The 27,150-nt window shown below is 39.4% G+C and overlaps 1 pseudogene; it reads right to left on the bottom strand.

Moving 5' to 3' along the window:
* The window catches only part of LOC129089766 (ecto-NOX disulfide-thiol exchanger 2-like), a 94,872-nt pseudogene that overhangs the window by 35,845 nt on the left and 31,877 nt on the right, over positions 1–27,150 (bottom strand).

The raw sequence follows: 27,150 nt of genomic DNA, 5'->3' as shown, positions 1-27,150 counted from the left end.
AAATCAATCAGCTCCAGTCTTTCCTATAAATATCTTTGGTAAACAACCCTCGCAGAATGAATTCAGAGGAGGTGAGCACGGTGTTGTACAGTTTAGCTGCTGTATACAAAGATCAGCTTGTTTAGCAGTACTCTTTATTGATTTCTATTGTTGTTATTCCGCTTTGGTCGTCCCGTCCTCTGCTGCCTCGCTGGGCTGCTTACAAGTCAGAGGAGCATATGAGGGAATACACTCCCACACATAGACGCCAATATACATCATGCAGTTTTACATTTATTTAGGGGAGACTCTGAAGATAAAGAGGCTAAAAAAACAAAATAAAAAATAAAAAATGTAACTAATATAGGTCACCATGAAACTTCTACAGTTGATTAATTAAATGATGGCAGATATTTTGAATATTAGAAGTTTAAAATATGCTAATGAGACATTATCTTTTTAAATGTGTTCTAAATCGTATTCGTTTTCAGAATACCTGAATATTGGACGAAGCCAGGTTCAAATTTCTTGTGTCTTTTATTTTTTTTTACATATTAGAGTCACAGGTTTTTACAGAGGAAACCTCATTTTATCAAAAAAAACATAATAACAAACCCCTCAGTAAAACCCTTCAGAATATAGATATGAATGGAAAGTTTGATGTATGTGACGAAACTGAAGTGTAGATTTCTGTCTTTAAATATATAGGTAAACATTTTTAGATATTGGATATAACCATCAAACTTACCTCAATGATTACATGTTATGTTTGAATATTTAAATGAGGCCTTATCTAATGCAACTTTTGGTGAATTTAGGAGAAATCTAGAGACGCAAATACACAAAGTGCAGTAAAATAAACATCAAAATGTGTAGGTTGGATGCTTTCTTTCCACTAGTCCGAAGAGGACATGTTATGGAAGCAAAATAGCCCAAAATCTCTACACTTACCGGGGCATGAAAAACAATGTTTTTGCCTCTCGTGTCTCGTCTCAAGCCAATTTCTGCAGATATTCTCTCTCTCTCTCTCTCTCTCACTTTTACACACACACACACACACACACACACACACACACACACACACACACACACACACACACACACACACACACACACACACACACACACACACACACACACACACACACAAACACACACAAAAAACACACAAACACACACACAAAATCACACACACACACACACACACACAAACACAGTGGATCCATCAGACAGCATGCATGAATGATGAAATATCACAGCAACAGATATTGAATCAAGGTGTTGTCTCATGAATCCCTGAGGTGTCCCTGTTTGTTTATAGGCAAACTCTGGTTTCATAATACACGGCTCCCTGCAGCGGCATTATTAATAGACAATCTGGAGGAATATTAGCGGTATTCAATCACTGACAACAGCCAGAGGCCATATAGATTCAGATTTTAGTTTAATGGGTCTTTAGCTGAGGCTTTACCTGAGCATAAATACACAAATTTAAAATATAAGAACGTCTTACCTTGGTATATTAGAAATAAATACCCCATTAGAACACTTCTCGCCTCTTTGTTTTTCTACGTTTCTCTTTTTATCCTCAAGTCAGAGTTATTCTGACAGAAACAGATGTGATAGTGACTTAAAACTTGTAGAACATTATCCAGAACATAACAATTTTTCCCAGACATTGAGTAAACAAACAGCTCAGTGAACAGCTTTAAGAAAAAGACCGAAACATCGCAGTAAATTGTAAAGCAATTCAACAGCAATATAATCATCCTGTGAGATCATCCACTGACTTTTCTCAATTAATTTTGTTCTGCCATGCGATTACTTCTTTATTTAAACAGATTTGAATATATATTGTGAATTCAACAATAACGTTAAAGTAAATGGAAAGGAAGTTAAAGAAAAAAAAAAAGACCTTTCCTTAGCAAACCTGAAAAAATGGGCAATTTGTAGATTAGCAGATAACTCAGCTTTTTGAATAAAGAAAAGAAAAAAAGATCAACACTCCTCAACTAGTGGATCTCTTTAGCTATTTTAGCTTTAATGTTACAGTAAAGAGGGAGGGAAAGGTCAGAAATGTCACTGAGAATCAACAAAGAATCTCTTGCCACCAATGTTTGATTACATTAAGAATTTAAAATGTTCTTATATAATCACATCCCAGAGGCTCCTTCAGCCCACCCTCCCCTTATATGTGCTCTGAACGTTGATGGGAACTGTACTCAACCACGCAGGGCATTTGAATATTTTAAATTACAGTACAACTCCTTGCAGTCAAGGCATATGATTAACAAGTATGGAGTCACTTTAAATTCACAGTGGGAGGCAGAAGTATAAGACACTTAAATGAGAAAAAGTGTGCAGACACTGAAATGTCAAGTGCGTTTAAATAACTGTCACTGCTGGCTTTAAATAAATTTAGAATCAGCTTAAACATGTTTTCATCCCTTCACGGGAGTCCATATTTGCATGCTCTGCACAAGGTTACATTTTGAACTGGTAAATATTTGAGTTATTTCAATTATAGCTGAAAGGATTAGATGATTATAAAAATTGTCAAGTAGCAGCCGTCCCTCAGTCTACACAAAATGTTCTGAGCATAGCATTGACGGAAGGTCATCAGCCCAATACACAATCACTGTAGTTATGAATGTAAAAAGAAGAAAATTGACAGATGTTTTTTTAATTTAAAACAGAAGCGTATCTGTGTCAGAGTACAGCCATGCTAGTGGCTTTGTGAGGCTGTACTAAGGCAGAGCAGAACTTTGAGCTAAAGGCTAATGTCTCAATGCTAATCAGAATCAGAATCAGCTTTATTGGCCATGTATGCGTATTGATACAAGCTATTTGACTCTGATTTCTCCCGCTCACTAGTACACAGAAACAGACAAATAAACAAAAAAAAACAAGGAGATCAAAAAAGAGAAAACAAAGGATAAGGATAAATATTTAACGATTATGCACACATGAAATATAAATGCAAAAGTATATATACGAACGTAGAACACAAAAAACAATGACAATGTTTTGCTTAAATGGCAAATGGACTGTACTTGTATAGCGCTTTTCTAGTCTTCCGACCATTCAAAGCGCTTTAACACTACATGTCATAATTCACCTTTAAATGCTTACAATTATAATAGCAACATGCTATCAGGTATACTGTTGATCATGTTCATCTTAACTGAGCGTGTTAGCATGCTAACATTTGCAGAGTAGCAAAAAACACAAAGTGCAGCTGAGGCTGATATTCATTCTTTGCAAGAATTTAGTCTAAACCAAAGTATTGGACAAATTACAATATTGACCTGATGGTGGCGCTATCTGAAAAGTCAGGGGATCTCAGTTATTACAATTCATCTTGAGGGGTACATGAGGTTCTGTAGCAAAAGTCATTGCAATCTTTCGAGGAGTTAAGTGATGTATCGACTGACTGACATGTTTGTCTACCAACCTTTGATCTTGTCTCCCAGCTTTCTGCACTCGTGCTCCGAGTAGAGGACGATGGGAGGAGGGGAGGGCGGCAGGAGGCGATCCTCCTCTATTTTGCACCGGTGCCTCTCCTCTCTGGCCAACATGCGCTGGCGGCACTCCCACTCATAGAGGACGTCTCTGGCCTGGGCGAAGTCCACGTGGAGACGGCCGGTGTCTTTCCTGTCCATGCTGGAGCCCAAACGGATACGGTAACCTATGGGAGAAGAAGGAGAGGTTTGAGAGGAGATAATTAAAAACTAGAATAACTGCCTCACGGTTGTACGACTCTGCCAACCAGTCATGTTGCAGTTTACACACGTCTGTCCAAAATCCTTTCTTCATTTATCCTATTAACCTCATTTGTGTGAGATTGTCATAAGTAGCTAATTAATTCTTGAATTATGGCCAAAAACATGTTTTGTGAGGTCAGTGACATTTGACCACCAAAATCTAATCAGTTCAACCTTGGGTCCAAGTTGATGTTTGTGTCAAATTTGAAGAAATTTGTTAAAGGCATTCCTGAGATATCGCTCTCACAAGAACGAGAGCATCAAAAAGGTGAGATCTGGGGAAAAAAGATGGACGTAGAGATAAAGAGAAAAACAGAGGACATGAAAGATAGCTGAGACATTTCATTGATTGGATGCGAGTCGCAACAGGGTGAAATATCAATTCCTATCAACACCTACTGCAATTCAGATGTACAGTAAATAGAAAGAGATAAGCACAGACAGAATAACAAGCACAGTCAGGCAGATATACACAGATAGGAAGACAAAAGGCACACACACACACACACACACACACACACACACACACACACACACACACACACACACACACACACACACACACACACACACACAGACCCAAGGTGTGTGTTCAAAGTAAAATTGATCAGCTTGTCCTCATTTCCCTTCAGATAGAAGGTAACAACCTGATCACATCCTCTTTGTTCTCACCATGTGTCCTGTTATTGCAGCTGCTCTCCAGGTGTGTAGACCGATACCTGGACAGACAGAAGCTGAACGAGTCACTTGAGCTTTTTATCCTGCATGTACACACGAGTGTGAGCCACTAATTACGGTGGTAGCCTTGGATCACCCCACTGCCTCCCACCTGACACTCAAAGCTCATTCCACTGCCTGTGTGTGGGTGTGGAGTGCAATCACATTTGTTTTGTTAATTGATTGGCCTGAATGATTTCTGGGAAAGAAATGGGTGTTAACAGTGCAGTGTAAACTCAGAAACTAGGAAACAAGCTCAGAAAGCTCTGGGCCTTTTCCTCCAAATGCAAATGAACATACACTCTCATCGCAGGAAAACGAAGATGAAGTTGGATGTCGGAGCGAGCAGAAGAAAAGAGTTTGGGGTTGTGTCTAGAGTCTGCTCCCCTTGCTCAAGGCTCTCGGTGTGCTTCAATATTTCATAAGGGGAGACCTCTGTGTGCCGAGGCTGCTGTAGAAGTGTGTGCGTGTGTGTGTGTGTGTCTGAGTGTATTTTGGGAGAAGAGACCAGAGTGTGACCGAAAGTAGTATTTATGAGAAAGCTACACAGGTCTGTCATCTGGCTAATATATGGACTTATAGCTCCAGTATAACTGTAGGGAAGAGGTAGATGAAATCACACCGCCAAGCATGCACATGCACACACACACACACACACACACACACACACACACACACACACACACACACACACACACACACACACACACACACACACACACACACACACACACACACACACACACACATTAAATAATGCAGAGGGTATTATTGCAGTGGCTGGTCTTTTAAATTAGCTCTGTGAGGAGGGAATATATGGCCAGCAAAGAAAGATTTAAGGCATCTGTGCAGGAGGAGCTGCTGGATGGAGACAAAAATAAAAACAAAAACAGGCATAAGCTTGTTTCACATGACAAACAAGAGAGGACGCTTTCTTTAAAGTAGCTGTTAAAACAGCGTCCCATCCGCAGGAGGGTTTTGAGGATTTTAAATATGAGCAAGCGGTGATGTGACCCTGAAACAAACTGATGAAAGCTGGTGACACTGTGAGCCGAGCCGCATAGAGCTCAGTCAATAACTGGAGAAACTGTTAGACTAATTGGAAGTCAAGTTAAGACACTGTTTAACATAAACTGATATCTTATATGTAAATTGACATCATGGTTTTCACATTATGAAGATTATGTGACTCTGACTGCATGAACATGGTGGTGGTGGGGTTTAACATTGTCAGGGCCTCCATTTATAGCAGAGAACAGACTGGTCTCATCCAGCATTCAAAGCTATACCGAAGAAAATAATGTGCAGTAATTCTTAGATATCCCATCAAATTATTCTGATGTTATCTTGAACGAGAAAATATAAAGACCACAAAAGCCCAAACTGGGTGGGTAGAAGAGGAGGTGGATGGGTTCAACAAACAACGATCTTTCAGCCAAGAGACCACTGTTCCCAATGTGAAACGAGGAGTCAGCGTTGATTTCTTTGTTGCATAACTTGAGTACTTAAGTAACGGCAATTCATTAGTTATTTAAACACAAACTAGAATGTTTTCCTAAACCTAACTAAGTATTTGACGATCTAATCCTAGACCTAACCAAGTAGTTTTGTTGCCTAAACCTAAATAAGTTTCCTGTGAAGAAAAAAGTGTATTTCGAAAAGACTGCATGTAATTAGCAGACACATGTTGCTTGCTTTCGTAGAAATACTGCAAAAAAATAAGGGGTAACTTTTTCGTAAAAGGATACGTTGCATTTAGGATACGTTGCAAAGAAACAGTTATTATTTGATCAAATGTTGTATTCAGACTGAAAGTAAAGAACATTTTACAACCTGTAGAAATCGCTCAAAAGAATTCTGGATAATTGGGATGGAGACGCATTAATGCAAGTTTCAAGTTGAGTGAAAAATATCCTTTATAACTGTAATTATTGAACATATAAAAGACATGTGGGGAAAAAGAAGCCTGGTGAGTACTGAGTGTCTGTAAGCTGTCACACAAATGCCTCCTGCAAGTTTCTGATGGAGATTGTTTAGTTGTCGTGAAGCCATCTCCGCTGTGAGCCTTCTGCTCGTTGCAAAATGCTGCTCTCCATCACAGAAAATGAAAGGATGTAAACACCGTGATAACGGGGCTGTAGTCTCCGATTCTGTAATAAGACAAGGTGAATTAGAGGATAACTGGATGTAAATTTGACTTTTAGAGCACCGTTGCTCCATATCAAAAAAATTTATGGAAGAAAGTAAACACATTAACTGTGGAGAATGTAGGTAAGGGATCAAATTAATTTAAGGGTCAAAAATGAATTTTGACCCTTAAATGCAGCTAACTTACTTAATCGAGGATTTATGTGCAGAAAAAAAAGTCCATAAAGACCATAAAATATATGAGGCAACACTGAGCAAAAGAGAAAGACAACCCTGCAGTTGCATCTATTCAATATAATCATATAGTTATACCAGTAAGCAACCGATGTAGAAAATACAACTAAGATTACATACAATTAGAGATGCACGAATGATAAATATACAAAATAAATGAGCCAATTAGTTTTTTCTTATTCTGGCTTCCACGCCTGCACAACTATTGTTCTCTTCAACTAAATATCCAGTGTTGTTCACTTACAAACAATTTGTATGGAGTCCATCTATCTGTCCATCCATCCCCCAAATCTATTTATCCATCTGTCAAACGTTCCCAGGTGAATGTGGGACGTGTGAGAATTGTAGCGCTGAATGATGGATATCAGCCCTTTCATTTCCATCAGAGTAAAGGTTAACGGCTCATCATTCTTCCTCCACCTGAGGTGAAGGAGAGCCAGGGCACTGAGAGCAGTGGACTGGCAATATAAGCGGTCTCTACAGATTCAATATTGTCCATGCGGGTAAGAACGAACGCTCCTATCCTCTGACCTTTACACCCAATGTAAACCAATATATACCTTAAAAAAAAGTTGGAAGTTTGTTAGAGTTTCCATTGCACAGCAGTGAGGATCTGGCATAAAAACCACAAGCTACATGTGTGACAGATAGCTAACCTGACATAAAACGTTCCGTCTGTAATAAAAGACATAATCAAATACCACACAGGATGGTAGGTTTTACATGAGTACCTACAGAAACGGGGGGGAAAAAAGAGTTTACATTGGTTTTTAAAGTGAATACATCTTACCAGAGAGGAGGAGAGCCTTGTCCACAGTGAACTCCTCTGCAAATCGGATATGGCAGAAGTTTTTCTTGCTTTTTCTGATGGCGGCAATTTCCGCACACTGTCCACAAAACCTCCACGATGAGCGTCTCTGTGACATTCCTGGGCAGACCGCCCACAAATACCGTCTTACACCTTGGAGGGCGTTTCCTCATGGCCGGAGGCTGAAGGTCTGTCAAACATGGAGAAGAGGAAAAAAAAGAGACGAAATGATTTCGATTGAAGGTGCAACTGTATTCCCAACCCAACAGTTGGTTGATCACTCATTCAGTGAATCTACAACATCAGTTTTAAGACATCAATTAATCATGAAAGACATCAGAATATTTTAGGGGTATTTTGAGTAAAGCCATATGAATTCAGTCTGCTTTCCAATTTCAGTCCAGCTCAGTGGGCTGGGTTTGCTTTGTATTGCTTCCAATAAAGTCAATGTATCCTTTCACCTGTATCTAACATGAGGTCAACAATCTGCCCTCAAAGATCTTCTGTAGGTTGTGACATGCTCTCAATTTCTTTTTCCAGTCAATAAATCAGCAACCTATGAATACAAAAAATGTTCTGCACTTCTAACTTCTCAAACTTCCACTGTTCATACATTACTTACTCAAATTGCTTTCTGTGCTTAGCCTCAAACTGACATTTCTTCAGTAGTAGAACTGCAAAGTTCAAGCAATGTTGCACTTGTTTGCCTTTTCTAGTTCAATACAAACTCTAAAATAGTTTTAGGATTAGTTGGAGTAAAAGAAAAAGCCTTGTGAAAACATAAAAGTTTTAGTATTTGGCTGAAACTGCAGCGGTAATCATGAATATTTCTCTTCTCTCCCTCAGACAGTCAAGAACACTTTTATACATTATATATAATAACACTGAAACATGGCCATCAAATGCATAAATCCTAAGTGCTTTAAAATAACTACATTTAAGCCACATTATCCAAATGAACACCGAATGATGAATATTCTACCTTTAAAAGCAACTTCCAGGTGCAGCCTAACAGATTGCACCTAAGGAACACAAACTACTATTACTTACTTCATCAGAAGAACCTTAAAGTTTGATCTTATATGGATTGGTTGCCAATGAAGGGAAAATAAAACTGGCCTCATATGGTCACATTCTTGAGTTTATTCTTGCTGGTGCATTCTGAACGAAGACTTTTAGTACCAGCATTCAACAGACCTGACAACAAAACAATACCATAACCAAGTCTGAATGAAACAAAAACGTGCTTTAGGGTCTCTACATCAGCCATGGATGGAAAGAAATGAATTTAGCTGTGCTGTGTAGGTGAGAAAAGATGTTCTTGGTGATTTCATGCACGATTCAGAGGGTTGAATCAAACGCAACACCAAGATTCATGGCGTCTTCTCAGTTAAATAAGAACTTAGGAACAGGAAATGACGTGACATCCAATTTGACATCAAATTTACTAATTTGTGGACACTAGGTATATATCTAAAAGGCTCGCCAATCACATCTAATCACCTGCAACCTTCTGAGCCTTTATTCTTTTATAAGCAGGGTAAAGGTCGACCCTTTTCAGCAGTTCAGGGCGTCCAATTATCAACAAAACCAGATCTCTGCTCACTACAATAACAAGCCAGCCAGTCAGTGAAGTAAGCCTTCCTCTTACAGGGTAATGATGGGATGTACAGTAAAGGAAATATTTTTATGTTACGATAGCATGACGGGGATATAATAATAAGCACCAACATGGAACAATATGCTTGAATCATTTTTATATTACAGAGATAATCAGGTCACGCCGTCCCTAGCATGAAAATCAAATCCTTCTGTCCGGAGAGAGGCTGATCCTTATGTGTCGATCGTTTGAAGCATGAAGGACGTTGCTGACTGAACAAAGATAAATGTTGACTGATCTTATCTCAGAAAGAGCAGGCTTTCCATGGATTATATGAGTGACTGGTTTGGACTGCAAAAGGCAAACTAAGAAACTAATTGATTGAAAATCTGGGCTTGACTGTGAGCACTGTTATCTAAACTAGAAAAGATGGTATGAAGCACAACTCAAGTTTGGAGTTATTTAGTTTTCCCTCATTGATATAAATGTGATGTACAGAATATTAGAACAAACTCTCTGTATAACACACAGCAATTCAACAGCAGCAAAAACTGCAACCTCAGAAATAATCATAAAATTTGGTGAACAACTCTCAAAAAATGTTTCAACAAAAATGAACTTTACAACCATCCTGAAGATAAAAAATGATAGCAGGCTTGTTGTATTCAAATGCATTAGTTTTAGCTATGTCTACCTAATAAACCAGAGTGCATTTTTCAGTAAGAAATGACAGATATTGATTGAATGTCTTCGTAAAATCTGATAACTAAAATAAAGTTTAAGATTGGTCTAAAGGGAAAAAAAACAACCCAGTCTCCAGAAAAGAATGTTGGCACTGTACGTTTCTGCAAATCAAGCGATGCATTGAATGTTGACGTTATAAAACAAAACTCTGTTTCATATCACGTTTGCAGCGACACACAAAGCTACGTGATTAACATTGTGAAACGATTGGTTAGATTTAGGCAACAAAACTACTTGGTTAAGGTTGGAAAATACATTATGGTTTGTGTTAAAATAATAATGTAACAATGTAACAATCATAACAATGTATCGACCGTAAATGACATCCTCTGTTAGGGGACTTTCTCACTTAACATTACGCAAAATGCATAAAATCAACGCTTACTTTTGGTTTTAAAAGGGGCATGAACAGTGGTCTCCTGTCCAGAGTGTGTTCTCACACTCTTAGCTGACTTTCTTGCTCGTTATACTATACTTGTTATTACATTATGTAACTTTCAATAACAGTCACTCGATTTAGAACGTCACCTGCTCTGACGGAATGCAAAAATGTCCACATACACACGTCTGTATCCCTGGTTTGCAAAATACATTTTTAGTGACATTTGCAGGCTTCCACGCAGAACAAATTGGACAGTAGTTACGTGAAAATTACCTCAAGCAGAGCTGAAATGTATGACTCATTCATGTACACTTTGAGCTGCTGAAACCACTTTCCCATGGCTATGAAGTTGTGGCCTAAATCATACGACTTTCCCTCAATCACCTCCTAAATGAAAAAAATACAGTGCACTTTTCATTCAGGACTCAAAAGGTTGGACATGAAATTTCTAAATAATGGGCCCAAGAGGAGCCGTTATCCCGTCCTGTAGCTTTAGTGCTGGAGAGCCTGTAGCGAAGTTATAGTAAAACACATCACAGGTACTTTATGGCTCCGGCCCTCCTCATGTCACAGCTTGCTCTGGCACACGGCCCAAGTGCCTTCGTCCCCCGACCTTGGCGATGATGATGCCATTAAAAGTGGAACATGCACCTACTCACTGCTGCTCCGTCACTCGCATACTCAATGCCAGGAAACCCATTTAGACACACACAAACACACACACCAGCACTTAGGACAGCACCAAGATGATAGTTTCCCTGGCTTTGCTTTGCAGTCTGCTAAAACATGCAGCTCTTCATTGCACGATTCAGCATTAAATTGCAATTTCTGGCAGAGTTCTGCTGATGAGCGAGGAGGACAATATAAAGGACAACAAGGCAACAGTCTGACATTTAGCTGACATCCTTGCTTCATAAAAGCATAAAAACACTTTTATTCCCAGACACACTAAAGATGTGACTGCATTACCAAATGTTTGGCTTTGAAAGAAGGATGAAATCCATACTGGGGACTATTTTAGAAATGTAGGCACGTAGACAGGAGGCTTCTGAAGGGCATCTTTGGTATTTAACTTGAGGGTAATTACAGACAGAGAAGCCTGACATCGATGAAAAACGGATGGAAAAAGAAGAGCCGGAGGAACTGATGACCATTAAAGACACTCACAAAGTAATTCCCTGAGGCAAGGGATGAGATGTAGGTCTCTTCAGCATTAAAGCATTAAAGGGTCAGAAAATGGGTTTGTTTCTGTGTGTATGGGAGTCATGAAAAAGAAGATAGAGACAACGTTTTTAATATCTGACTTTTTTTTGTGTTAGGAGAAGAGGAAATAACAAAAAACAAAACCTAAGGCTACTGGAGAGGATGCTGCCTACAAATTACATTTATTAACATTATTGTAAAGTGAAATTAAAATCAACTTTTGTGCATTAAAGGAGTAGGTACTCTCCTCCCTAGACTCTCTATGGTCCCAAAAAGAGTTCAATCACATCACTGCAAACAGACTACGACGGAGGCCAAATGAAAGACAGCAAAAAAGAAGGTTTTGTTGGATTTACATTAGTCCTTGAATGGACATTTGGAAAGGAAAGACATTTGAATAAAGCTGCATAGGGATATTCAGAAAGTTATTTGGATGTTATATACATTTTTTTACTGTCTATCAATGGTTTAGGTCATAAAAGCCAAATGATTGTGATGCATTTTGCAGATTTTGCTGGTATATGTGCTTTTAAATTTTATATCTGTATGTTTTGGACCATTGTTTGGACACAACAAGCTATTTTTTACCCAAATATTTCTGACATTTTCACCTCGCAAAGCAAGAGTAAACAAAGGATTAGATAAAAGGGCCATCCACAATCATGCCTACACTCATTCGGATCATTGAACAGAAGTAGTACTAGATAAGCAGACATCCTAAAGCAGGGCCATCTTTTTGAACATGGACACAAAACTGAGAAATAAAATCTTGTCATGTCTCATCCTGTCTCCAAAGTAACGTTTTCCATATGTTATCAGTTATCATGATTTCCTTTTCTATTTTGTATGACTTACCTCTCCTATTGTTTCAGGTCAGTTCACTTCCTGCCTTTGTGTGTTTTTCTGCCACAGTGATTGTTTGCACCCCCCCTAAATGATCCCACTTATGTCTAAGCACCTACACCTCCCCAGTGTGCTTAAACCCTGTGTTCACCTGTCACTGTGGCAGTTTGTCTTATGCCTCCATCTCAATCCCTTCCAGCGATTTCCTAGTCTAAAGTTCCTACTTTTTGTGATCTCTGTTTTTCCTTAACCACGTTTTTTACTGGATCCGTGCCTGATTTGTTTGCCTGTTCTGACTGCCTACCCATGTACCCAAACTCTGTTTTATCTACACCTTATCCTGTTTCCTGGTCGTTTCATTGAGTCCTTGTTTTTTCGTGGTTCACCAGTCATAAAAAACCTTCAAAAATTGCTTTAATTACGGGAGTTTTGGTGGATAAATAATCTAAAACCCCTTTGTCCTACATGAACGAGGAACAAAGCTTGATCCATTTTCTGTAAACCTAGCGGCTTTATAACTTCTAGATATAACCTATTCCTGCCATTTTTGCCATTTATTGGTCTGATCTGTTAAATGAATGATTGCTTTTCAACTGTTGGAAATGTATAGAATGATTGACTTTATGGTTCTACGTGATTCCACTCTGGACGTGATTGCATTAATCTGTTAACTTACCCTAACGGGTTACTTTGGTATTTTTCAACCTTGACACTATTTTCTCATGTTTTGTGTCTAGCGACTAATGGGGACAACACTTTTAAATTGGTCCGGTATCGACGGAGAACGCTTCAGATAACAGCCGATAAACGGGCTGCAATGTCATCATACTTATCGGGCCACTCCGCCCCGTCAATGTACGTCCACTAAAAGTGCTTGTTTTTGCCGCTGACAGGCTCAGATTGTTATTTTAAGAGTCTGACAACATTATGGAAAAAATAGAGACATACAACGTTTTTCTTTACCTTTCGCTTGATCCGGTCTGTCTGTTTTTGTGTCAAACCAAGTTTTGCTCTGAAAAGTTTCGTTCTGAAATCCTGCATTACATCCACTTTGTTAAAATCTGCTAAATAGCCATTACATTGAAAATATTTTAGATAACACTAAAATACCCCTTCTGGTTTCCAAAACAACACATTTTGACACAATACGAGCACTCCTCTGTCCATCTCCATTTCCACCGATGTCTGAAGGCAAGTTAGTCACATAAAACAATAAGACCTGTAAACAGACGCTGATGTGTATAATCGGCAAACTCAGACTTTAAATGTGCAAGATTCGAGATTGGGAACATTTCTATTGCTTCTCAACATGTCGACGGCTGAGCAGGCGGCTCATAGCTAACAGCGCTTACAGTGCAAACTACAGCGTAAGTGCTGACAAAGCTAACAGTGTTTACCTGAAGGGGAACCGGAAAGTGGAAGCTACACTTCCCCAACGAAGCAGTTAATCGGGACAGTGTCATCAGCTGCAACCGCTGTATGAAAGCAGTGCAGAGCAGCGGCCGAGAGCTAACCAATGGGGCGCGCTCACATGCACTGACATGCACTAATAGCACGCTCACTGTCCCAGCTATGTCCACAAAGCAAGTAGAAGCTCTTACAACAACAGGGACAGAGACTTCATTTTCTGATCAGGTAGACATTACTTCACTTTACATTTACATAAAAATAGTTGTTTGCTGCTTTTTTAATGTTCAGAGTGTCAAACACAGCTAATTTAAGGCGCTAAGTGTAATGACAATGTGTTAATGACAATGCTGCTACCAACATAAGTTTATAACACCAAAGAGGAATCAAGTATTTGACTAAATTTCGCATTTTCACCTTGATTTAGATTTTCAGAAACATTTAGAAAAGATACAAACATGAAAGGATCTGGATTTCGGTATATAGGTGAGATGACCCCTGATGTCATCTGGGTTTCCCTTTTACTAACCTGTGTCTCACTTTACCCTGAGGCCGACTGATTGTTGTTATCTGGATCAGTCGTTAGCAGCAGGTTACTGCTGTAGCTCTTTCACTCTTTCTGCTTCTCCCTTAAGGTATCCGCTCTGGTTTGGTTTTGCTATGTTGTCTAAGTTTAACTTCATATTCCGCTATAAAGATGCACATTTTCCACTTATGCACCTCACAAACTACTGAAACCACTGATTCCTACAGCACTATAAAGATGCAGATATGAATAAAGCTTGATAGACAGAGAGATACTGAGTTTCAGTGCTGGTCAGTTTAAGGTCAATGAGGAGGAAGCTGCATGTGCTGTCTCAGGTGGCGTAGCTGGGGGTCCTGCTTCCTGTGATAGCTGCCATATGCAACCTGCTGCCCTCTAACCACATCACACACACATGCACACTCACAAACACACACAGCTAACTCCTGCTGGACACACAACAAATACCTGAGGAAATAGAGCGCTGACTCACAATCATCCTCTAACTTCACACACAGTTCAAAGCAACATTTCTGTCCACTCCCCCATTTTTTTCACAAACAAACACCTTATGATGCTCCTTTTTAAAGAATACATTTAAAGAAAGATGCATGTCAGCTATCTATTGTGGCTCCCTGGGTTGTCCCCCTGTGGTGGAGCTTAATCCCGCTCTGACCCCCTCTGAAGAACCCCAGAGGCTTCAATTACAGCGGAAACCTACCAGTGAGCCAAGAAGGCTGTGCTCAGTTCTGGGTGAACGTCTTCCCATCTGTTCAAATAAATTGCAGCATTAAAATCCTACTCTGAAATTCTGTTATTTAGATGGCACTTGCCCTTTTTCTTTTTTAAAAATGCCCGCTACTGAGGAATGTCCTCTTATTGGTTTTAAGAGACAGTTTTGACAGCCTCTTGGTCTATTGTAGAAAGCGACAGCGGCATCTTTGAAAAGGGAAAAAATGCTTCTCTTTCATGTTGGAAGTAAATTGGCTTCCTCTGAAGACTAACCTTTTGACTTCACTCTCGTCTATGGCGCTCTTCTTGCCTTAAAGGTGACATGGCAATAATCTACCAAATGGGATTAGAAAGAAGGAAAGCCCTCAGTTTGAGAGTGAAGAAGGAAAAATTGTGATTCATTTCTGCAAACATATAATTTTAATAACTGGTGCAACATGTTTTATGGATTCACTCATAAATACCATTCAAAAAAATGATAAAGCCATTCAAATGTGGTAAAAAAACAAAACATCTCTCCTTTGGTTGATAATGATCATCGTATTCTAATGGCAATGAGGGATATTGCATTAGTAACAAATAATTTCCTCAATTATACACGGATACTTCTATTTTAAAAGGACTTAGAAATAAAGTGGTCAGTGAATTGGGAAAAGCAAAAAAAAAAAACTCTCAGGGATAAAAAGCTCATCTCCAGATATATCAATAGACTCACTAAATGAGAGCCTAATCAGACAAAATAAATAACTCGATTGAAGGTAAATGGAGTGATGAGTTCTGATGGCATGGTAATTGCAAAGGCACTTAATGCCTATTTCGTCCAATCAGTGGAAGAACTGGCAGCAAACTTTAAACAGATAGAGCTATCAGACGCCTAATGACACAGCGAATTCAAAGTAAAATAACACTAAGCTACGCGTTCTATTCTCAAAGACAACTAACTTTGAATACACCGACACTCCTCTATCCAACCCTCGATCACATTTCTACCGTTGTCTTCCAGCAACAAACTTTTACACAATAACAAACAAACCGAATCAAACAAAAGAGGAGTAGGGTACATTCCATAATGTTGTCAGACACATATAATAACAATCTGAGCCTGTCAGTGGCAAAAAATAAGCACTTCTAGTGGACGTACATTGACGGTGCAGAATTGCCCAATATGTATGATTACATTACTGCCCGTTTAGCGGCCGGCGGTTGAAGCGTCCTCCCTCAATACTCGACCAATTGTTGTCCCTCTTAGTCACTTACACACAAAAACAGGGGAAAATAGCGTTGAAAATACCTTAGAAACCCTTTAAAAGCCTACACAAATGTGGAATACCCTGCAATTAGAAATAAAAACCTTAAAAGATTTTGAAGCTTTTCGTACTAAGGCAAGACTGTGGCTTAAACAAAGGCAAAGCTGTGAACACAGAGAAACATGGGTTTATAGTGCATGAATCACTGTTTCAGTCAATGATGTTTTATTTCCTGTCTGTAGTGGATGTTTGTAGCAGTTGTTTGCTTATGTCTGTTTAATTGATCCTGTATTATGCCTGTATTAGATTATTGTATTATACGATTGTATTTCTTAAAAGCCTTACAAGGGACAAGGTCTGACAATTGGCTACCACTAAAATTCCTATATACACTGCATTGGTTGCAGGTAATTTAACAATGCCTACATTTAAAAAAATGTAACCAAATTTTCTTTTTGGGGTTTAAAATCTCTTTTCCGAGTGAGTCCCGACCAAGACGGCAGCATAAAAGTTGCACACATGAAAGCACAAATAAAAGACTTAAAAGCAAAACTACAAAAAGTCATAAAAACGTCACATGAAAGAGACTTTTGCATGAACCAATGAATAAGCAGTGTCGTTCAATAACAGAGCAAGTTCATTGAATGGTAAAATAGTCCTTAATTCTGTTTTGGAAATCTTGAATGTTTTAAAATAATCTTTATACAAGTGTCTCTGTAGCTCGAACCAAGATGAAAGTGCAAAAACGTTGAAAGTACTTTCACCAAAGACGTTGTTGCTTCGAGGAATGACGTACATAATTTGTCCGCATGACCGAAGGTTGCAGCTACTGTTTCAGGCGTCAGAAGAGAACGTAGTTACAAAGTGAGCAATGAAAATACCATTCATACCCTGTCAAATTACTAAAATAATAAAGGGAAGAAAATTACTAGACATAGACAGATGGTGTGAGAGAAAATGTGAGCGAGAATGAGGCTGTTGCAGTTTATATCTCAAAGATGTGTGAAGATGCTGCTGTGATGGAGGGAAGGGTTAAAGTGATAGATTCCGTTCAAGCAGCTTAATGTGCGCCCCACATTATATCTTAACACAACACTGGGTGGATGCTTTTATCCAAAGTGCTTTACAAATGGCATGAGTGCTTAAATTTTATGTACGAGAGGCCCATAGGAGATGGAGTCCTTCACCTTAACAGTGTACGTGGCATCCGTACCCGCTGAGCTGCATACAATATGAACTCCTGTTTATGATTCTTTTTTAAAAAATATTCTTCAGCTTCTTTGCTGTTTTTTTACATCTTTTGTCATGACACACACAAAAAAGAGGTTGAAGTCAAGGCTTGAATTGAAAAAACACGGCTCTTTGGGAAATTTCTCAGAATGGGAACAGTAACCAGAGTCCAATAAAATGACTGCTTATGGCAGGTCCTTTAGTTGTTACGTTAACAGTCGAGTCCTCATTCAACCTCAGGAATAAAATGAACTCCTTATAAGATACACTGATTTCAATGTGTTTCATCTCTGATCTAGCGCGTAAAGGCCTAAAGGTGTGGAGGAAATGTTAATTAATTAATTAATTGTGTGTGATAAACCTTTCTGTCTGCATTAAACCATGACAGTGAGGCTTTATACAAAGGGTGAAAATGGAAGTCAACCACCCAAGGTATCAAAGGCAGACTCCCACGCTGGTTGTAGAGAGAAGCTCCCACTAATAGTCTCGGTGGAAAATTGATGTCTTCTCCATTTGACATGTGAGGCTGCCTTGAAACAGCCTCCAGACAGACAGTTTTCTCTAACGGAAGAGGGAGAGTTCCTCCCAGAGGGAGTGGACACTAGAATCACGGTTAATTATTTAAAGGATGCAAGTGTGAAGGAAATGTTTTAGTTTCAGGGGCTCATTATTACCGTTAATCCTCTAACATTAATGCATCTTGTTTTAACAACTGAAAAATTCTTGTGAAAGCATTTTTTCGTGTTTATTTGCATGTGAATATCAAACAAATGTCTTAAAACAGTGACTTTATTACATAAATGATAAACATTACATAAAAAACTGCATTATAACATTTATATTAAAGTCCTTTTAGAATACGTTCTGTAGGACTTTAGTGTGGATGTCATTTTAATCAAGTAAGAAAGTGTGTTCTATAGTTATGACCCTTAAATCTTACTAAAAATGCCAACATTTTCTGACTCCAAGCTCATCAAACACTGAGGCTTCAAACTAGAGGTAGTCCACTGACGTCAGTTTTGGACGACTCAGGGAGAGCTTGTCAATATTCGCTCGTAAGACGTATTGTGGCTTTTCAAAATAAACCTCTGTCGTCACAGGAAGTTAGGTTTAGAAAATACTGGTTAAAGTTAACTTGACTTACTAACGACGCACTGTGACTATCGAGTGACGACTAACAAATTAATAGCATGACAAAAAAGCTCAATGTTGACTTTGGAAGCTTGTGTTTCTTTGTCCCATCCGTAGCTTACTGTTTGGAAGATTTCCCACTTTGAGAAGCACTTATTTGGAAAACATTTATATAATATTGTAAGATATTAAGTTTCCATATGGATGATACCCAGATGGGGATGTAAATTAGACATCTGACAAATCAAGGGACTCCATTGCACTGATGTCAAATACCATAAACCCCATATTGTCATGAAGCAGTCCTTATACTGCCTTTGCAACATTACCCACAATGGCCCTATAAAGAGATGAAGAGGCGAAATAACCTCATATAAATGGTATAGAGAAATCATCTTACAGCATATATTGTCATATCACGTAATCCTATTTAGACGCTTAGTGGGCAAATGTTTTGAAATATGAAATAATACATTTGAGCTGCATCTGCACATAAATTGCAGTGGCATTGTATGAAAGGGTGAAGGCGGATTGGTCCTGTTGTCACAGAGGAAATGCCCCCCGTGGGAGCCGTCCCAGAACCACAACTGAGTATAGGAACAGTGTTCAGTCCCTACTCCACTCCTATGTTGCTCAGTTTTATATGATATTGGCTGTTTAACTTTTGTTGACCTGCTGTTTCACAAGCAACGCCGACATGTTCTACTGGTTCAGGCAGGGAGCTCGCTTGCTTTTGCAATAATAAGAAAAACTCTCCTTTTATTCCTACAGAACACAGTGGAAAGATTATCACAATTACCATAAACCACCTATAAAAGCCAACAGGAGGGAGATACAGTAGCTATAAGTAATAATGACATTTTAACAATTCCGTTTTGAGAGCAGGGACTTATTGTTTTTTCTTATTTTCATACTTAATTTTGTGACGGTTCAAGGATATGGTTTCCCATAAGCCTCCATTGTTTTTATATCCTGATGCACAATTAATTGCACATTAAAAATGTCCATATATATGTGTGTGCAAAAGGGAGTGTGTGTTTGTACATATACATATGCAACAGTCAGAGCCTGACAGAGACCTTTTGACCTGGAAGTAGTCTCTGGAAGACTCAGAGGTGATCAGTTAATTAAGAGGATTTGACCCCTTAAACGCGAGGTGGGAGAAGAGGAAATGCAGTATATGATAGAGAGAGAGAGAGAGAGAGAGAGAGAGAGAGAGAGAGAGAGAGCTATAAGTGTATAGAGTATACGGAGCGATAGAGCGAGCAGGTGAAGAGCGATAAGGGCGAGTTGAGCTGAGACGAGGACAGAGTCCGTCACCTCTTTGGCCCGGCATATTGGAGACAGCAGCACTGTGTTCTGTGCTCACAGAGGTCACTCCTCCAATTATACATTCACAGGCATCACACAAGTGCACGCCGGCATGCATATACACACACCTTAACACCGACTCTAATCCCTCTCCTCCCCCTCCTTTCCTGATGAAACGTGAATGCAAATCAGCTACGCTCTGCTGGCTAAGAATTACTAAAGGTGACATTAAGGGAGAATACTCCCTTCTTCTTTATTGTCACATAATGTCTGGCTGTGTGGTGCATAGGTGTGCATCCGTAGCCCGAGTGTGATGACAGAGATGAGTCATAAATAATGCACCCTACTGCATCCGTAAATAAAACATGCTCCAGGCTCACTGATGACGGGTCAGCTTGCAGCTACTGCTCTGCTTATATCTCTAACAACAGGCAGCGGTGACTTACTATGACACTTACTGGGGTTGGGAGGAAGCAGAGTGCAGCTCTTGCAGTGGAAGATCTCCCTGACAACGGGTGTATCCTGGGAGAGAGGCAGGGTTGTCAGGCCCATGCCGGGCATCATGGGATTTATGGGGGTAATGCCAGTCATCAGCCCGAGACCGGGGTCAAAATCTGCAGTCGGGAGAGAAGCGTGGATGAGAATACACAGCAAGTGACGCGGCAGCAGCAGTGACACACGCAGTGCACACACTTTAAAAAATAAGCTTTTGTCTCCTAACTGCAATTCAGTCACAGCTAACCTTTACTGTGACATCATTAGAGCACAAGCTGGCTGCTTCATGTCGCATTTTACATTGTGTACCTCCTCCATGAACGCGGAGCAACACTTCTGTCAACAGTGGTGACACACAAGCAGTTTATAAATAACTGAATATATCAGCCACTCATGAATAAATCATCTGAAGAAAAACATGAATATTTAAACTATTTTTACTTGGTGTCTTGTCTTTTTTCCCGTTATTCCTCTATCTCTCTCTCTCTCTCTCTCTCTCTCCTGGTGTCTGTCTGCCTTTCTTGAAATCTCTTTCTCTCACTTGTAAACTTCTCCATTAGACACTCTTTCACCTGCCCTCTACCTCCCCCCTCTCCCCCTCTTTAGTCTTTGAATTGTGACCTGTAACATCACAAAGAAATTTCAGAAAAACTAACCCAACATATTCCCAGATACTGATTTAGACTCTAACTCGGCACACAAATGCACATCCGTACTCTTGCACAAATTCTGATATGGAAATACGTTGCCCTCTCCCATGAGTCCCCACTGCACCTGTAGCACACACCGACAGAAAAAGGATGTCATTGTGTGCATGCCAAGTCTCCATCCCCATGAGAAAGAAAAACTTGACTGAGACAAAACTGAAATGAAAGCACAACAAAACACATGCAATGTTCGCCCAAGAGGACTGGCACAGGAGGTTTTTCTTTTTCTGTGGAAGTCAACAGAGAAAGAGGAATCTAGTTTGATTATGCAGTAGAGCGTAAAGTTGAAAAAAAAAAAAGAGTTAGCGGCGACACCATGCTGCGGAACTAAACGCCATGAAGATGAAGAGCTGCGATACAGTGATGGTTCTTCTGGCTTTCTCTCATCTGCTGTTGATGACCGCGGCATCCGTCTTTAGCCAGGTGAGAGACGGGGAGGAGGCAGGTAATAATGAAAACACCGCTCGGATGGCAGAGCGATGAATGACTTCTTCTGGTGAGGTGGAGGAGAGGAAGATGGATAACACGGAGGGAGAGAGAAAAGTGAAGCAGTAAAAAAAAAAGAAACAGAGCCATAAAATCTGATCCAATTATTACCACGGCATGCCGGGATGTACTGTTTTCCATTTAAACTCTATCTCTACTCTGTATCTGTCTGGGGTGGTCGCAGACGTCGTATTCATATCTGTATTTGTTGTAGAAAAACAATAGCTGGCTGCTGTATAGCAAGCCTGTTATGCAATGTATCCTTTTCACAATATCAATGTTTTGTCTTGTGGGTTTGATTTCGTTTGGCAGCCGCCTCTCATACTAGAGTATCAGCTTGTCTAATCAGCACAAGGACGCACAATAAATAAGACTTTTCAAGAGTCTGCGCTTTCAATGGCAATATGATGCAACAGAAAGGTAACTAAGGAAGAAAGAATACATTATATATTCACTGCACTTCACTTTACTCTAATAGATAATTTATAGCTCAATCATGCTGAAAATAAATTAATTTAAAAGAAACTACATGTCTGCAGGGTTGGAAAAGCTAAGGCTGTACTCAATGAAAATCATCTCAGTCGACTCAAAGTGAGGTTGAAGTTTACGTCAACGTGACGCCCTGTGAGTCGCCAGTTTTTGCCCAAATCCATTTGTTCAGAAATGTGACAAGAGTGGGATTCCAATAGTTTATAGCATTATTTGGTTGACAGTTTTACGACTGACTAACAAGGCAACCCTGAAGAATACTGTACAATGAACAACATATTTGAATTCGGAAATATCCTGATTGTCCAGATTTGTATGTGGTGCTACACTCACACTGCAGTTGAAATTGTTTAAAATAATATTTATTTCCTCTCATTATGACTCGATGTATTCTAATCAGTAAAAAAAAAAAGGCAAATAGATTTCTGTTGTGTGGACTCTTTCGTATTATAGTATTACAAATCAGTTCTGTCTGCACACTTAGACCTGATTTAATTCTTACTAGTTACTAATTGTTGGTCATTGCAGTTTGGCAGAGCTGGTCGTTAGCACTGAAGACAGAGACACAACTATAGAAAAATAGTCATAGGAAAGCCTCAAATCAGTCAAAACTCAAAGGCACCTTCCTTCACAGATATGTGTTGAAACCATGAGGGAGAAGAGCGGGTAAGAAAATGGACACAGACGTTATTGTTACTCTGCACACGTATGACTTTTCACCGTCACTGACAGTTCATGCTGGTGGGGGACATGGGTAACATCCTGAATGGATATGACCAGTCGTCTGAAAATGTGAGATATGAGCAGCATTTATAAACTGAGCATGAAGACCTGTTCACCCGTGTGTCGTGTCTATGTATTTATTTCATTAATATAAAGATCATGAGTGTCCATTTTCTGACAAATTGTGATCCTGTGTGTGCTGGCATTTTTTGTACTTTCTGCACAAAGGATTAAATAAAACTCTTTCTGAGGAAAACATCAAGATCAGATAAAAAGTCATCTCCAGGGTTACATCCCGGCTTCACCTGCTTCCAGCACTCTGAACTCAGGTCAGTACACTACTTTCAGCAGACATGATCTGACTGCTCAGGGCTGAGTAACTCTGTGTTTATGTGCTTCCTTCTGCACCTGCCGATCTCCTTATTTTTACTTTGTTTATCTGTTTTGCTCCATTTGCTTTGCCATGTTAATCCTATCAGACTCCGATCTGATATTCTTTTAAACAAGCAAATAAAATCAGCAGGAAAAGCTGTTTATTTGTTCTGTTGTGTTCACAATTTAAATGTTGATTGAGGGCAAATCAAGAGTAAGAACTAATCTGATTAGGAGCATGGCCGACTCCCCTCAAATGAAACCCTTGTGGGTTTGTGTTTAATATTTGTTGTGGAACATTTTTTTAAAAATAACACTTTTTTTTAAACCACTTAATCCAATGAAAAGAAATACAAAAGTTCACTGATGTGTCAATATTATAATTATAAACAAGTCTAGTATAAGACGTGGTACAAATATTATCAGTAAAATGGCACCTGAAGTGAATCTAAAACTGTTTAATTTGTTAAACAATTGTGGTGATGAAGCCGATTGGATTTCTGGGCATATTTTGGTGGTTATAACTGTTTTTTATTGTAACTTCTTGTTGCACATCTCACACACTGTGAAATTCAACAGAAAGAAAAAAGGATATACCAACGTGATCCATCAAGCAAACTTTAAGTTGAGGTCCATCAGAATAAAAGAGTAGAACGAAGAACAGCCAGTAAACACACTGTCAGATCATACGATCAAAATACAGAATAGAAGACAACTTTTCTTCACGCACAGTGGTCTCAGTTTAATGTAACATCTCTGAGACATTTCAGGCTTGGCTCTCATTTTCTCCCAAATAGAAAATGTCACTTTCTTGGGGAAACTTTATATACTGTGTGATATGAGGGAGTCTCAGTCCAAAGCCGAAAAACTGACAAACTGACACAACGCCACGATAGCTAATTTAGAGCTTTGGTCAACCAAAGACGGGGCTGCGTCAGATATCTGACAGTTTTCAAGACCAAAATCCAGCTGATTGTAAAAAGACATGAAATGATGCAAAATAAACTGTCAAGCTAGCATGCTATCTCTGAAACACACAAATACCCTAAACTCACTTTGTAAAAATGACATTTAATGTATTTTTCTTTTCCCTGTCACCAAACAGCTTCACAATCTCCTCTTCCTCCTCTTCCTGTGAGTTTCTTGATTCATATGAGTCCCAAAGTGGCCAAAGTGTGTTTATGTTTTGCTACATTTTCAATAAATGAGAGTTGCATTTGTTATTTCTAGCCATGCTAGCGCGCGTCGCTGAAAGTACGTCAAGATTAGCTGGTCAGACGATCAACCACTTTGGTCCAGACTGCAATATCGCAACAACAATTTGATGGATTGACATAAACATTTGATGCAGACATTCATGGTACCCAGAGGAAGAAGCCTAACGACGTCGGTGATTGCTTCACTTTCCACCTAGCACCATCATCAGGTAAAAAAGTTTAATCTGTCTATTGTGACAAAAAACCTTTTCAATAATCTGATTACTCCTTAATGATGTAAGTATTTATAGTTGTAATCATTACCATGATGTTTATCAATTTCACAGCATTCACCTGAAACAACAGTCCTATTTTTCTACACCCATCAACCTACACACCGACATCCTAACATGTGCAGAGAGCAGCAGCAGCAGAGACGTCTGTGATGATATTTGATTTTCTGTCTCTACTTCCAGGGGATTTTCAGCTGCTCCGGCTCTCTTATCACTATGGCAACAATGGCGCTTCAGGCTGGAAGCCATGTTTTATGTTTCATCACTAACGATGACCTAGTGTTTGAGTGGTTTTCGGTGCAAAAGGGGTTTGTAGTGAGAAACTCCTCCAAGACCAAGAGATCATGAAAGTGCCCTTAAACAAAAACATCAAGAGAAACCTTCTAGTTCTCCGACCGCCCACGCAAGGCCGCCAGTCTCTGTGTCTGTTTATCTCTGATCTCATTTTCTCCCGCTCACTGTTTTGTTTCGTGCTATATCCATTTCTCTGTGCACTCCTTCATTACTGTATATGCCGCTGCTTTAAAGCATTTACACACACAGAGTGCATCCTCATCCTGGTACTTTATTTCTAATGTAAAATCTTTCCTGGAGGTTAAATGTAACTGAATATCAGCCTGCCTGTGGGTGAGAGGCAGAGACATGAAATTAAAATGAAAAAGGATAAATTTGACTACACTAAGCTCCCGGCTATCACCGTTGTACTCCCTTTTCTGCCTTGACACAACCTCCCCTCCCTCTCTCCTTCCTGAAACTGTGATTTCCACAGTAAATGTTCCCGCTCAGCAGAGTCAGCGATGGGTGGCGGTCGTAGAGACACGGACAGCAGCTGTGAGGCATGTTGGGTAATATGGGTAATATCTTCTGATGAACAGACAGGCCTTAGCCTCCTGGAACTTGGCCTTTTACTCACCTTGCCAACTGTCTCCCAATCTGCATCTCGATTTCCCTCCTAATCTTTCCCAGATATCTCTCCAAAACCCATCAATCTCAATTAACCATAAAGAATTCCTCATTTGCTCTGCATAGATTGTACCTGTTAAACTCTTTATGAACCACAATTTTCATCATTAATTTTTATACTATTCATTTTCCCCTGACTTTACCTCAGAGGATATTAGCCTCTGTCAGTCTCTCGCTGATGGCTGCAGTAGATCAAATCACAGAGTATGAGCATATGTGTGTATGAGGGTGTGTTCGTGTATAACTATAGTGTGTGTAGCGAACACAGCAGAGAAAACCACGGGAGACTCTCCTCCTCCTGTGAGGCTTTTTGTTCATACAAAATTGCAAAAAAACAAAGTGAATCATGTCTCTCTCTGTGTGTGTGTGTGTGTGTGTGTGTGTGTGTGTGTGTGTGTGTGTGTGTGTGTGTGTGTGTGTGTGTGTGTGTGTGTGTGTGTGTGTGTGTGTGTGTGTGTAAGAAAATTGGTATTTCCACGTGTGAGGGCATTGAATATATGTGTTTGTTTGTGCAACAGAGAGAAAGAGAAAGTAAATTCATCCACAAATCTTCCTTATGAGCAGCTGCCTTGTGGCCTCCACCCAATAACCGTTCTAATCAACGTCCAAACCAGCCAATCAATGCCATATTGCTTGTAATATAAACATCTATTTCTATGAAGACACCCTATCATAATTGCCCTTGTGGTCCTGGAGTGCTGTAGGTAAACAGAATGCCATTTCACAGCAAATGTCTTGTGGAGATACATATACTATTCATTATTTAAGCATTACAACAACTGCAGCATAAGGATCTGCCTGCATGAAAAACACTTAATCCCCTCTAGCTGACCTCTGACCTCACTAGGAGGTAGGGCAAGTGAGTATTTATTTAGTGTTCTGAAGATCTATGCATACAGCTCATCTTACAGGAAAGATGAGCTGTATTACAAGTGGCTCACATTGAGATTGTTGTTACACCACTTGTAAGGCACATCTAAGACATCTGACGTTCAATGTTATGTTGGCCTTGAATGAGTCAGTTAACAGCATCATATAGAGGCTTTAACCAGCCAGGAAGAGCTGCTCTCTGTACTCATTTAGGCTGAGATAGCAGACATATGTATGTTTTTTTATTATTGAATGATGATTTATTTTGTGGTTTTATCATGTATATCTGATTCTCTATTTTTTTTTTCATTGCTATGGGCCCTCTTGTGAGTCTTGAATAAAGGTGGAATTGAATTTCACATCTGCAGACAATGTACTTCCTGTACTTTGTATTACGGGACATTGCTTCGGCCCACAAGTTAACAGGGATATTCTGAACAGCATTGCACAATATAAAGAGTTATCTACACACTTCAGAAAGCCACATTTAAAACATTTCAAGGCCTATTTGATGTTTTTGGAGAATTTAATTTAAGTTAAAAGACAAACAATG

The sequence above is a fragment of the Anoplopoma fimbria genome, chromosome 4 (genome assembly GCF_027596085.1).
Source record: "Anoplopoma fimbria isolate UVic2021 breed Golden Eagle Sablefish chromosome 4, Afim_UVic_2022, whole genome shotgun sequence".
NCBI lineage: Eukaryota > Metazoa > Chordata > Actinopteri > Perciformes > Anoplopomatidae > Anoplopoma > Anoplopoma fimbria.
This window is presented reverse-complemented; position numbering and strand designations above follow the sequence as displayed.